Below are 13,623 nucleotides of genomic sequence, written 5' to 3' on the forward strand. Positions count from 1 at the left end.
ATGGTACAGTAAGCTACCACATGAATGGTACAGTAAGGTACCACTTGAATGGTACAGAAATGTACCACTTGAATGGTACAGAAATAAGATAACCAAGCAATTAAGATACTCCCGAGACAACTACAAGTGTCGACATTATATATGTGAGAAGAACCAGAGTAGATATGACTACTACATACAAAATATTTACAGGAATTCTGGAAGTGAATAATATTTGGTGGTGTAGAACACGAGGACATAGACCTCAAGGCTATAAGGAGACACTACACACACACATGATTCATAAAGATATGTGGAAATGTTCATAGATCTTGGGAGAAGTAAATGTGTATTGTTACAATAACCACCACGGAACCACTCTGGTGCTGTGGTTCCCTGGGGCGGTGGCATTGTTCCGTATGTGGTGATCATGTCCCCTCTAAACTCTCCTGTCTTCCAGCGACGTGAGGTTTAACTCCCATAGACTTTCCTCGTAGTTCATACCTCTCAGTTCGGGTACTAGTCTGGTGGCAAACCTGTGAGCCTTCGCCAATTTAGTTTTCTGCTTGACGAGATATGAACTCCATTCTGGAGCTTCATACTCCAGGATTGGTCTGACATATGTGATATACAAAGTTCTGAAAGATTCCTTACACAAGTTTCTAAAGGCCCTTCATATGTTAGCCAACCTGGCACATGCCGCTGATGTTATCCTCTTGATATGAGCTTCAGGGGACAGGTCTGGCGTGATATCAACCCCTAGGTCTTTCTCTCTCTCTGATTCTTGAAGTATTTCATCTCCCAAATGATACCTTGTATCTGGTCTCCTGCTCCCTACACCTATCTTCATTGCATTACATTTGCTTGGGTTATACTCTAACAACCATTTGTTCGACCATTCCTGCAGCTTGTCCAGGTCTTCTTGAAGCCTCATGCTGTCCTCCTCTGTCTTAATCCTTCTTATAATTTTGGCGTCGTCAGCAAACATTGAGAGGAATGAATCTATACCCTCTGGGAGATCATTTACGTATATCAGAAACAAGATAGGACCGAGTACAGAGCCCTGTGAGACTCCACTGGTGACTTCACGCCAATCTGAGATCTCACCCCTCACTATAACTCTCTGCTTCCTATTGCTTAGGTACTCCCTTATCCACTGGAGCGCCCTACCAGTTACTCCTGCCTGTTTATCCAGCTTATGCATCAGCCTTTTATGGGGTACTGTGTCAAAGGCTTTCCGACAGTCCAAAAAATGCAGTCCGCCCATCCTTCTCTTTCTTGCTTAATCTTTGTCACCTGATCATAGAATTCTATTAAGCCAGTAAGGCAAGATTTACCCTCCCTGAACCCATGTTGATAGGTTGTCACGAAGTCTCTTCTCTCCAGATGTGTTACTAGGTTTTTCTCACGATCATCACCTTGCATGGTATACAAGTCAATGACACTGGCCTGTAGTTCAGTGTCTCTTGTCTGTCACCCTTTTTGTATATTGGGACCACATTAGCAGTCTTCCATATTTCTGGTAGGTCTCCCGTCTCCAGTGATCTACTATACACTATGGAGAGTAGCAAACAAAGTGCTCCTGCACACTCTTTCAGTACCCATGGTGAGATTCCGTCCGGCCCAACAGCCTTTCTCACATCCAGCTCCAATAGGTGCCTCTTGACCTCACCTCTTGTAATTTCGAACCCTTCCAAGGTCACATGGTTTACTGCCACCTCCTCTAGCGCCGTGCTCTCTCTATTATATTGATAATGGCCATGTTATTTCTATCATATTCCTGTCTGGGTCTTCTGTCGTTCGGTGGGGGGTTATATATGACTACTACTATAATTTTCTGTCCTCCAGTTGCTATGGTGCCTGATATGTAGTCACTGAAACCTTCACAGCCCTGATTAACCATCTCTTCAAAACTCCAACCTTTTCTTATCAGCAAAGCTACAACACCTCCTCCTCCTCTCCCTTCTCTCTCTTTCCTCACTACATAGTAGTCCTATGGAAACACTGCATTTGTTATTGTTTTCATTAGCTTTGTTTATGTGAGTGCTATTACGTCTGGGTTTTCTTCTAGTGCCCATTCTCCAAGTTCACTTGTTTTGTGTGTGTGTGTGTGTGTACTCACCAATTTGTACTCGCCTATTTGTGCTTGCGGGGGTTGAGCTCTCGCTCCTTGGTCCCGCCTCTCAACTGTCAATCAACTGGTGTACAGATTCCTGAGCCAACTGGGCTCTATCATATCTACATTTAAAACTGTGTATGGAGTCAGCCTCCACCACATCACTGCCTAATGCATTCCACCTGTTAACTACTCTGACACTGAAAAAGTTCTTTCTAACGTCCCTGTGGCTCATTTGGGTACTCAGTTTCCACCTGTGTCCCCTTGTTCGCGTACCACCAGTGCTGAATAGTTTATCCTTGTCTACCCTGTCAATTACCCTGAGGATTTTGCAGATAGTGATCATGTCTCCCGTAACTCTTCTGTCGTCCAGTGTCGTAAGGTGCATTTCCCGCAGCCTTTCCTCGTAACTCATGCCTCGTATGAGTTGTGTGTGTGTGTGTGTGTGTGTGTGTGTGTGTGTGTGTGTGTGTGTGTGTGTGTGTGTGTGTGTGTGTGTGTGTGTGCCGACGGGTTTCCACCAATAAACACTCACGACAGAAAACTGAAAACTCAGCAACAAAAATGAAGAGACAAAAAACTAAGAGACAATGAGAGAGAGAGAGAGAGAGAGAGAGAGAGAGAGAGAGAGAAAGAGAGAGGGGGAGAGAGAGAGAGAGGGAAGGAGGGAGGGAAGGAGTGTGTTGAGTGAAAGAGTGCAGTCAGTCAGTCACAGGAGCAGCGCAGCAGGGCCGCCCCCTTACCTACGCCCTTCAAAAGGTCGCCTCGAAGCTGAATCACTCATAGCAAATGCGCATGCCTGCACTAGTCACTCTAAAGAAAGAGATGTGAGTGCACGTCACCCTACGTGCATGTACTCTGTATCTTAGTTCGTCTTGTCTAAGGTCTCAGTTGGACGTCAGTTATGTGTCTCAGAGACTCTCCTCTACTGTGGCTGCTCAGTAGCTTGCTTCATCAAGCTACGGTTTTCCGTTCTTTTTATGGTTTGCGGTTCGAGGCTATAGTACAGATATATTACAATATTGAGATTAATATTAAATACTAAAAATATTAAATATTGATATAAATTAATATTCAAAATATATTACAAATTGAGTGAACAAATCCACAAGAGACGTGACGAGGATTCGAACCTGCGTCCAGGAGCATCCCAGACACGGCCTTATTTCTGTCCACCAGTTGTTCATTTGATGCATCACGTTAGTGTGATCTATGTGTGTTACAAATTGAGTACCTCAATTTGTAACACCTAATATATACCTTATACCTCAATACCTTATACCTCAATACCTTATCCGGCTGTGCAAATTGAGTACCTCAATTTGCACAACCGAATAAAAGTACACTGTCCAGTTGAGTAATTAAAGAAATCTCAGTTGTTGTGTAATATAAACTAATGAGGAAGTTACACACACAGATCACACTAACGTGATGCATCAAATGAACAAATCCACAAGGGGCGTCACGAGGATTCGAACCTGCGTCCGGGAGCATCCCAGACACTGCCTTAATCGACTAAGCTACGACAGGGTCAAAAAGAGTGTAAACCGAAGTTCTACTGAACAATGAGGAAGGTTTCGTTGAGCAAATTGGCACATTAAACTTTAAATATGTGTCCAGAAGACAGTTCCCGGCCACAACCACAATATGTCGACGGTAAATTATCTCCTCAACAAACCCACTAATTAGTAAGTTTATAGACACTTTGTCCATATATATATATACAGTCTTGGGCACACAAAGTCCTTGTTTGCAACTAAGAATCAACTCACCGTTATTATACAACAAACTTCACAGTCTTGTTTACATTTAAGAAAGTCAACATAAAATGAATGCAAACAACTCCCCCCCCCCCCCCCACCCCACAAAAATTTCCAATAAACAATAATAACGTTTTCAACCCATCATCATCAGTAGTGTAGTTCTTGTAGTTTCCCAGATATTATGTGATTACAGTTGTTTGGTTGTTTAAGATTCGCTACTTGGAACAAAAAGTTCCAAGTAGCACGGGCTATGGTGAGCCCGCACGAGTTGTTTGAATTTACAGCTAAGATCCCTGTAAACACGGGTCACGTGTTGTTTTCATTGTAGTCTTCAGTTAGGGGAAGGGGGCAGGACCAGTTGGGGAGGGCCGGGTGTGCTGAGTTAACTGGTGATTAGCATGTTAAATAATAAGTCCACTCTCAGGTCTTTCTCCTTTTCTGACTTAAGAATCTGTCTCCCCCTCATCATCCTGTACTAGTCTTCGCACACCTCTTCTAATCCTCATATCTTTGCAGTTGGCAGGGTTCAATTCTACCAGCCATTTATTGGAACATTTCCAGAGTGTGTCAGAATGCGTTTGCAATGCCTCACAGCCTCTCCCTGGCCTGACACCTCTCATAAGCTTCCAGTTATCTGCCAACCCTGATGTGCACGAGCCCAATTGTCTCGGTCAGATCGTTGACATAACAACTGGATGGACTCCAACACTGGTAGGATGGGTCCAGGTTGGGGAGCTACTTCTCAGTGACCACAACACAGCAGTTGCACCATCAGGACCTGCGGGTTGCTACAAGAATTCAATCAACCGCGAGAGAAAATTTTGATGAAAGGGAGCAGTAGAACAACAGAAGTACACTTACATCGCATCAGGCTTGGATACCCATGTGTATGGGGAATAGGCTTACAGGTTCCGGAAGATGAGAGGAAATGTCAACACTGTGGAGAAATGCCCGACAGACCACTGGAACATTATCTAACACAGTGCACAGTTACAACCACAACAGACCCCTGGAACATTATCTAACACAGTGCACAGTTACAACCACAACAGACCCCTGGAACATTATCTAACACAGTGCACAGTTACAACCACAACAGACCACTGGAACATTATCTAACACAGTGCACAGTTACAACCACAACAGACCACTGGAACATTATCTAACACAGTGCACAGTTACAGCCACAACAGACCACTGGAACATTATCTAACACAGTGCACAGTTACAAACCCATTAAGATTTCAACTTAGATTCAACAGAGCAGAAGAAGTTGTTAAACACATGGGATAAAATCTTACTGAAACGACCATACGAGTCATAAATACTCATACTCCGCCCAAGTACAACAGAAACAAGCAACACTTAGTGGGCCAGCCAGAGGCTTAGGGCCCGCCCAGTGGGCCAGCCAGAGGCTTAGGGCCCGCCCAGTGGGCCAGCCAGAGGCTTAGGGCCCGCCCAGTGGGCCAGCCAGAGGCTTAGGGCCCGCCCAGTGGGCCAGCCAGAGGCTTAGGGCCCGCCCAGTGGGCCAGCCAGAGGCTTAGGGCCCGCCCAGTGGGCCAGCCAGAGGCTTAGGGCCCGCCCAGTGGGCCAGCCAGAGGCTTAGGGCCCGCCCAGTGGGCCAGCCAGAGGCTTAGGGCCCGCCCAGTGGGCCAGCCAGAGGCTTAGGGCCCGCCCAGTGGGCCAGCCAGAGGCTTAGGGCCCGCCCAGTGGGCCAGCCAGAGGCTTAGGGCCCGCCCAGTGGGCCAGCCAGAGGCTTAGGGTCCGCCCAGTGGGCCAGCCAGAGGCTTAGGGCCCGCCCAGTGGGCCAGCCAGAGGCTTAGGGCCCGCCCAGTGGGCCAGCTAGAGGCTTAGGGCCCGCCCAGTGGGCCAGCTAGAGGCTTAGGGCCCGCCCAGTGGGCCAGCTAGAGGCTTAGGGCCCGCCCAGTGGGCCAGCCAGAGGCTTAGGGCCCGCCCAGTGGGCCAGCCAGAGGCTTAGGGCCCGCCCAGTGGGCCAGCCAGAGGCTTAGGGTCCGCCCAGTGGGCCAGCCAGAGGCTTAGGGCCCGCCCAGTGGGCCAGCCAGAGGCTTAGGGGCCCGCCCAGTGGGCCAGCCAGAGGCTTAGGGCCCGCCCAGTGGGCCAGCTAGAGGCTTAGGGCCCGCCCAGTGGGCCAGCCAGAGGCTTAGGGTCCGCCCAGTGGGCCAGCCAGAGGCTTAGGGCCCGCCCAGTGGGCCAGCCAGAGGCTTAGGGCCCGCCCAGTGGGCCAGCTAGAGGCTTAGGGCCCGCCCAGTGGGCCAGCTAGAGGCTTAGGGCCCGCCCAGTGGGCCAGCTAGAGGCTTAGGGCCCGCCCAGTGGGCCAGCCAGAGGCTCAGGGCCCGCCCAGTGGGCCAGCCAGAGGCTTAGGGCCCGCCCAGTGGGCCAGCCAGAGGCTTAGGGCCCGCCCAGTGGGCCAGCCAGAGGCTTAGGGCCCGCCCAGTGGGCCAGCCAGAGGCTTAGGGCCCGCCCAGTGGGCCAGCCAGAGGCTTAGGGCCCGCCCAGTGGGCCAGCCAGAGGCTTAGGGCCCGCCCAGTGGGCCAGCCAGAGGCTTAGGGTCCGCCCAGTGGGCCAGCCAGAGGCTTAGGGTCCGCCCAGTGGGCCAGCCAGAGGCTTAGGGCCCGCCCAGTGGGCCAGCTAGAGGCTTAGGGCCCGCCCAGTGGGCCAGCTAGAGGCTTAGGGCCCGCCCAGTGGGCCAGCCAGAGGCTTAGGGCCCGCCCAGTGGGCCAGCCAGAGGCTTAGGGCCCGCCCAGTGGGCCAGCCAGAGGCTTAGGGTCCGCCCAGTGGGCCAGCCAGAGGCTTAGGGCCCGCCCAGTGGGCCAGCCAGAGGCTTAGGGGCCCGCCCAGTGGGCCAGCCAGAGGCTTAGGGCCCGCCCAGTGGGCCAGCTAGAGGCTTAGGGCCCGCCCAGTGGGCCAGCCAGAGGCTTAGGGTCCGCCCAGTGGGCCAGCCAGAGGCTTAGGGCCCGCCCAGTGGGCCAGCCAGAGGCTTAGGGCCCGCCCAGTGGGCCAGCTAGAGGCTTAGGGCCCGCCCAGTGGGCCAGCTAGAGGCTTAGGGCCCGCCCAGTGGGCCAGCTAGAGGCTTAGGGCCCGCCCAGTGGGCCAGCCAGAGGCTCAGGGCCCGCCCAGTGGGCCAGCCAGAGGCTTAGGCCCCCCCCAGTGGGCCAGCTAGAGGCTTAGGGCCCGCGCAGTGGGCCAGCTAGAGGCTTAGGGCCCGCCCAGTGGGCCAGCCAGAGGCTTAGGGCCCGCCCAGTGGGCCAGCCAGAGGCTTAGGGCCCGCCCAGTGGGCCAGCCAGAGGCTTAGGGCCCGCCCAGTGGGCCAGCCAGAGGCTTAGGGCCCGCCCAGTGGGCCAGCCAGAGGCTTAGGGCCCGCCCAGTGGGCCAGCCAGAGGCTTAGGGCCCGCCCAGTGGGCCAGCTAGAGGCTTAGGGCCCGCCCAGTGGGCCAGCCAGAGGCTTAGGGCCCGCCCAGTGGGCCAGCCAGAGGCTTAGGGCCCGCCCAGTGGGCCAGCCAGAGGCTTAGGGCCCGCCCAGTGGGCCAGCCAGAGGCTTAGGGCCCGCCCAGTGGGCCAGCCAGAGGCTTAGGGCCCACGCAGGAATATCCCTGCAAAAAGTGACACAGGGATACTTATCAGTGACACAGGGATACTTATCAATGACACAGGGATACTTATCAGTGACACAGGGATACTTATCAGAGACACAGAGATACTTATCAGTGACACAGGGATACTTATCAGTGACACAGGGATACTTATCAGAGACACAGGGATACTTATCAGAGACACAGGGATACTTATCAGTGACACAAGGATACTTATCAGAGACACAGGGATACTTATCAGAGACACAGGGATACTTATCAGTGACACAGGGATACTTATCAGTGACACAGGGATACTTATCAGTGACACAGGGATACTTATCAGTGACACAGGGATACTTATCAGAGACACAGGGATACTTATCAGTGACACAGGGATACTTATCAGAGACACAGTGATACTTATCAGTGACACAGGGATACTTATCAGAGACACAGGGATACTTATCAGTGACACAGGAATACTTATCAGAGACACAGGGATACTTATCAGTGACACAAGGATACTTATCAGTGACACAGGGATACTTATCAGTGACACGTTTTCCAGCAGTTAGGAAGTTCTTTTCCCAGAGAGGCATGAAACACTACAGCAAGGGGGGCGCCGCGCTATACTGAAGAGTTAACACAGCTGCTACGGGCTGCGTCCTGGGGGGGGGGGGTGCGCGCGCGCACGCGTGAGACAAGGGTGTGACCCGGGCCACACTAAGCGTCCAGGCGTCACACCCCTCAACACTCGCGTGAGACAAGGGTGTGACCCGGGCCACACTAAGCGTCCAGGCGTCACACCCCTCAACACTCACATGTCTCAAACTTGAGAATGAGAAAGTTACGCAAAATGATAAAAAGAGTCGAAAGGACAAAGTTGAACAATAAGACAAAAGAATGATGGGAGGAGGAGGAGGAGAGGGGGGGGGGGAGATAGAGGGGAAGGAACAAGAACAATATGAACACAACCAACAATTACCAGCCAGGGAGGAACATGGAACTAGAACAATAACAAAAAGCGGAGAGTCGAACCCTCTCGCTGCTGGGTTCGACATCCCTCTCATCCACTGACCAGTCTATGAATATCATATTTAGACACAAGTGCATTCATGCAGCTGTCGTAGGCTATATGAAGGTAATGAGTAATGCTATGAAAGATTCACCATCTCGCAGCAGTCTACACTGGCACACTATGGCTGCATTATGAGGATATCCTCAAGAACTCGAGAGGTAATAAAGTCATTGCCAAGCTCCAGGTACCTCATGTCCATGGGTCTAATAACTGGGCATTCAGTGATGTAGTGTGGGAGATCATATCCCAGTTCCTGCGTAGAGTTTGCACCTGGAGTGCTCAGGATTGGGAGATCCGTCACCTGTAGCCACCTGCCACAGGTATCGGTAGCCACCTGCCACAGGTAACGGTAGCCACCTGCCACAGGTAACGGTAGCCACCTGCCACAGGTAACGATAGCCACCTGCCACAGGTAACGGTAGCCACCTGCCACAGGTAACGGTAGCCATCTGCCACAGGTAACGGTAGCCACCTGCCACAGGTAACGGTAGCCACCTGCCACTGGTAACGGTAACCACCTGCCACAGGTAACGGTAACCCAATCTGGTCTTGGCAATCACTGTGTCGCACAGTCTGGTCGACGTTCTATGCTGCTTATAAACATAAGTTTCGGATCTGAATAAATTATTATATTTTTATACTGGTGCATTCATGCCTTTTGGGAGTCGGTCATTTCTCTCGTATTGGACCTGAGTGTTTGGAACAACATAGTCGTGACAACAGAGATGTGGATAGTTAGGGCTACATCAGTTTCATCCTTGTGACGTGCTAATTTGGCTGTAATGTCTGAGTTGTTATAATGAGTTATATTTGTGTGAGATCAATACATTCTCACAAAAGATATTCTGAACCCTTTATTCTGTGCAGCGAGCAGGTCATTTATCGTTGCTATTATGAGCAGCTGCTGCTGTCAGTCTCACAGAACTCTTCAAGTGTGAGAACAGACTTTGAGTCATAGAACATTATTCTTCCTCCTGTGTTGTGTGGTAGGTAGTTGTAGGGTAGTTAGTTCTGTTTATGCACAGTTAAGCCAGTTGTTTAAGATACCACTGACAGTCTGCTGACATGTATTGTACCTATAAACCTCAAGGTTGCTGAAGTCCATCCTCCATAAGCCAAGGATAAAACTCTATGGACTCAGCTGCGAATATTTCATCTTCACCAGTAGTAGGAGGGTCGGCATGGGGGTCGACCCACCTATGACCGTACCGTTACATTCACCAGTCACCCTGCAAAGTTGGGTGAGGCTAACCCCAAGCGTCTGGTCTCCATCCTTGGCCAGTCACACACACACACACACACACACACACACACACACACACACACACACACACACACACACACACACACACACACACACACATATTTGCTTTTATATATTCACTTGTACACCAACTTTAGCACTATTTACAAGTCCTGTAGCAACTACACTATGTACACACTGTTCACACTGTGTACACATGATGGGAGTGTGTACACCTATCATAGCTGTACACATGGTACCGGGCTTAGTGCATCACAGTGAACACCTATAGTGAGGGTGTATACATACAAACCCCCTCACAAAGTATACATATTGTGGGAGTTTATACATACACACAGCACTATGTACACTTTATAAACTACCAGGACCACTGACCTTGCTTGGCTCTGGGCTCAATATTGGGTCAGTTTGAGCTTGGTTAACTTTAAGTGTTTTTGGTCCTATGTACACCTGTTATATAGTCCTGTGTACACCTGTTATATAGTCCTATTTACACCTGTCATATAGTCCTGTGGACACCTCTTATATAGTCCTGTGTACACCTGTTATATAGTCCTGTGGACACCTGTCATATAGTCCTGTGGACACCTGTTATATAGTCCTGTGTACACCTGTTATATAGTCCTGTGTACACCTGTTATATAGTCCTGTGTACACCTGTTATATAGTCCTGTGTACACCTGTTGTATAGTCCTGTGGACACCTGTTATATAGTCCTGTGTACACCTGTTATATAGTCCTGTGGACACCTGTTATATAGTCCTGTGGACACCTGTTATATAGTCCTGTGGACACCTGTTATATAGTCCTGTGTACACCTGTTATATAGTCCTGTGTACACCTGTTATATAGTCCTGTGTACACCTGTTATATAGTCCTGTGGACACCTGTTATATAGTCCTGTGGACACCTGTCATATAGTCCTGTGTACACCTGTTGTATAGTCCTGTGGACACCTGTTATATAGTCCTGTGGACACCTGTTATATAGTCCTGTTTACACCTGTTATATAGTCCTGTTTACACCTGTTATATAGTCCTGTTTACACCTGTTATATAGTCCTGTGGACACCTGTTATATAGTCCTATACATACAAGTCAACCAGACGTTAGATGGGATTACTTTCTATGGCATTGAAATCTCCTTTGGTACTTAATGCCCTTATTGAGTCCAGTGTGGCACTTAAGAAGGCATAGAGGAGAGTCAGGTGTTGAAGAGCACCTCACACCTGACTGTGTACACCTGACTGTACACCTCACACCTGACTGTGTACGCCTGACTGTACACCTCACACCTGACTGTACACCTCACACCTGACTGTGTACCCCTGACTGTACACCTCACACCTGACTGTACACCTCACACCTGACTGTGTACCCCTGACTGTACACCTCACACCTGACTGTGTACACCTGACTGTACACCTCACACCTGACTGTACACCTCACACCTGACTGTACACCTCACACCTGACTGTGTACACCTGACTGTACACCTCACACCTGACTGTGTACACCTGACTGTACACCTCACACCTGACTGTGTACACCTGACTGTACACCTCACACCTGACTGTACACCTCACACCTGACTGTGTACACCTGACTGTACACCTCACACCTGACTGTGTACACCTGACTGTACACCTCACACCTGACTGTGTACACCTGACTGTACACCTCACACCTAACTGCGTACACCTCACACTTGACAGTGTACACCTCACACCTGACAGTTTACATCTCACACCTGACAGTGTACACCCCACACCTGACAGTGTACACCTCACACCAGACAGTGTACACCTCACACCTGACAGTGTACACCCCACACCTGACAGTGTACACCTCACACCTGACAGTGTACACACCTGGCAGTGTACACCTCCCACCTGATAGTATACACCTGACACCTGACAGTGTACACCCCACACCTGACAGTGTACACCTCACACCTGACAGTGTACACCTCACACCTGACAGTGTACACCTCACACCTGACTGTGTACACCCCACACCTGACAGTGTACACCTCACACCTGACAGTGTACACCTCACACCTGACTGTGTACACCCCACACCTGACTGTGTACACCCCACACCTGACTGTGTACACCCCACTCCTGACTGTGTACACCCCACACCTGATAGTATACACCTCACACATGACTGTGTACACCCCACACCTGACTGTGTACACCCCACACCTGACAGTGTACACCTCACACCTGACAGTGTACACCTCACACCTGACTGTGTACACCCCACACCTGACTGTGTACACCCCACACCTGACTGTGTACACCCCACACCTGATAGTATACACCTCACACATGACTGTGTACACCCCACACCTGACTGTGTACACCCCACACCTGACAGTGTACACCTCACACCTGACTGTGTACACCACACACCTGACTGTGTACACCTCACACCTGACTGTGTACACCTCACACCTGACTGTGTACACCTCACACCTGACTGTGTACACCTCACACCTGACAGTGTACACCTCACACCTGACTGTGTACACCTATCTGTACACCTCACACCTGACAGTGTACACCTCACACCTGACAGTGTATACCCCACACCTGACAGTGTACACCCCACACCTGACAGTGTACACCTCACACCTGATACTATACACCTGACACCTGACAATGTACACCCCACACCTGACAGTGTACACCTCACACCTGATAGTGTACACACCTGACAGTGTACACCTCACACCTGACAGTGTACACACCTGAAAGTGTACACCTCACACCTGATAGTATACACCTGACACCTGCCAGTGTACACCCCACACCTGACAGTGTACACACCTGACAGTGTACACCCCACATCTGACAGTGTACACCTCACACCTGATAGTGTACACACCTGACAGTGTACACCTCACACCTGACAGTGTACACACCTCACACCTGATAGTATACACCTGACACCTGACAGTGTACAACACACACCTGACAGTGTACACACCTGACAGTGTACGCCCCACACCGGACAGTGTAGACCTCACACCTGATAGTGTACACACCTGACAGTGTACACCTCACACCTGACAGTGTACACACCTGGCAGTGTACACCTCACACCTGATAGTATACACCTGACACCTGACAGTGTACACCACACACCTGACAGTGTACACACCTGACAGTATACACCCCACACCTGACAGTGTACACCTCACACCTGACTGTGTACACCCCACACCTGACAGTGTACACCTGACAGTGTACACCCCACACCTGACAGTATACACACCTGCCAGTGTACACACCTGACCTTCACAAAGAACAGCAGTCAGCGAGGACACCTCTCCCGAGTGAGTGTGACTGGGTCATCATTAGAGCACCTTGGAGCACATTAACAATGCAACAATAAGCTATTGCAACATTGCTCATGTCTCGGACACACACACACACACACACATTACACACACACACACACACACATTACACACACACACACACAAACACACACACACATTACACACACACACACACAAACACACACACACACACACACACACACACACACATTACACATTATATATGTGTCATTCTTGTACATATTAATTAGCCAGACCACTTGGGTGTTGATGTTATTTAATACCTCAAGGGCAAGGCCACCTCTGCCACCTGCTAGAGGTCTACTTATCTATTAATATTGCCTTCTTTGTCTACTTATCTATTAATATTGTCTACTTTGTCTACTTATCTCTTAATATTGTCTACTTTGTATACTTATCTATTAATATTGTCTACTTATCTATTAATATTGTCTACTTTGTCTACTTATCTATTAATATTG

The 13,623-nt window shown here is 50.0% G+C and overlaps 1 protein-coding gene across 4 annotated transcripts in view; it reads right to left on the reverse strand.

The window, feature by feature from the left end:
- Positions 1–13,623, reverse strand: part of LOC123767204 (tripartite motif-containing protein 3) — a 160,926-nt gene that overhangs the window by 84,360 nt on the left and 62,943 nt on the right. The window lies entirely within an intron of this gene.

Source organism: Procambarus clarkii, chromosome 53, assembly GCF_040958095.1.
Source record: "Procambarus clarkii isolate CNS0578487 chromosome 53, FALCON_Pclarkii_2.0, whole genome shotgun sequence".
Taxonomy (NCBI): domain Eukaryota; kingdom Metazoa; phylum Arthropoda; class Malacostraca; order Decapoda; family Cambaridae; genus Procambarus; species Procambarus clarkii.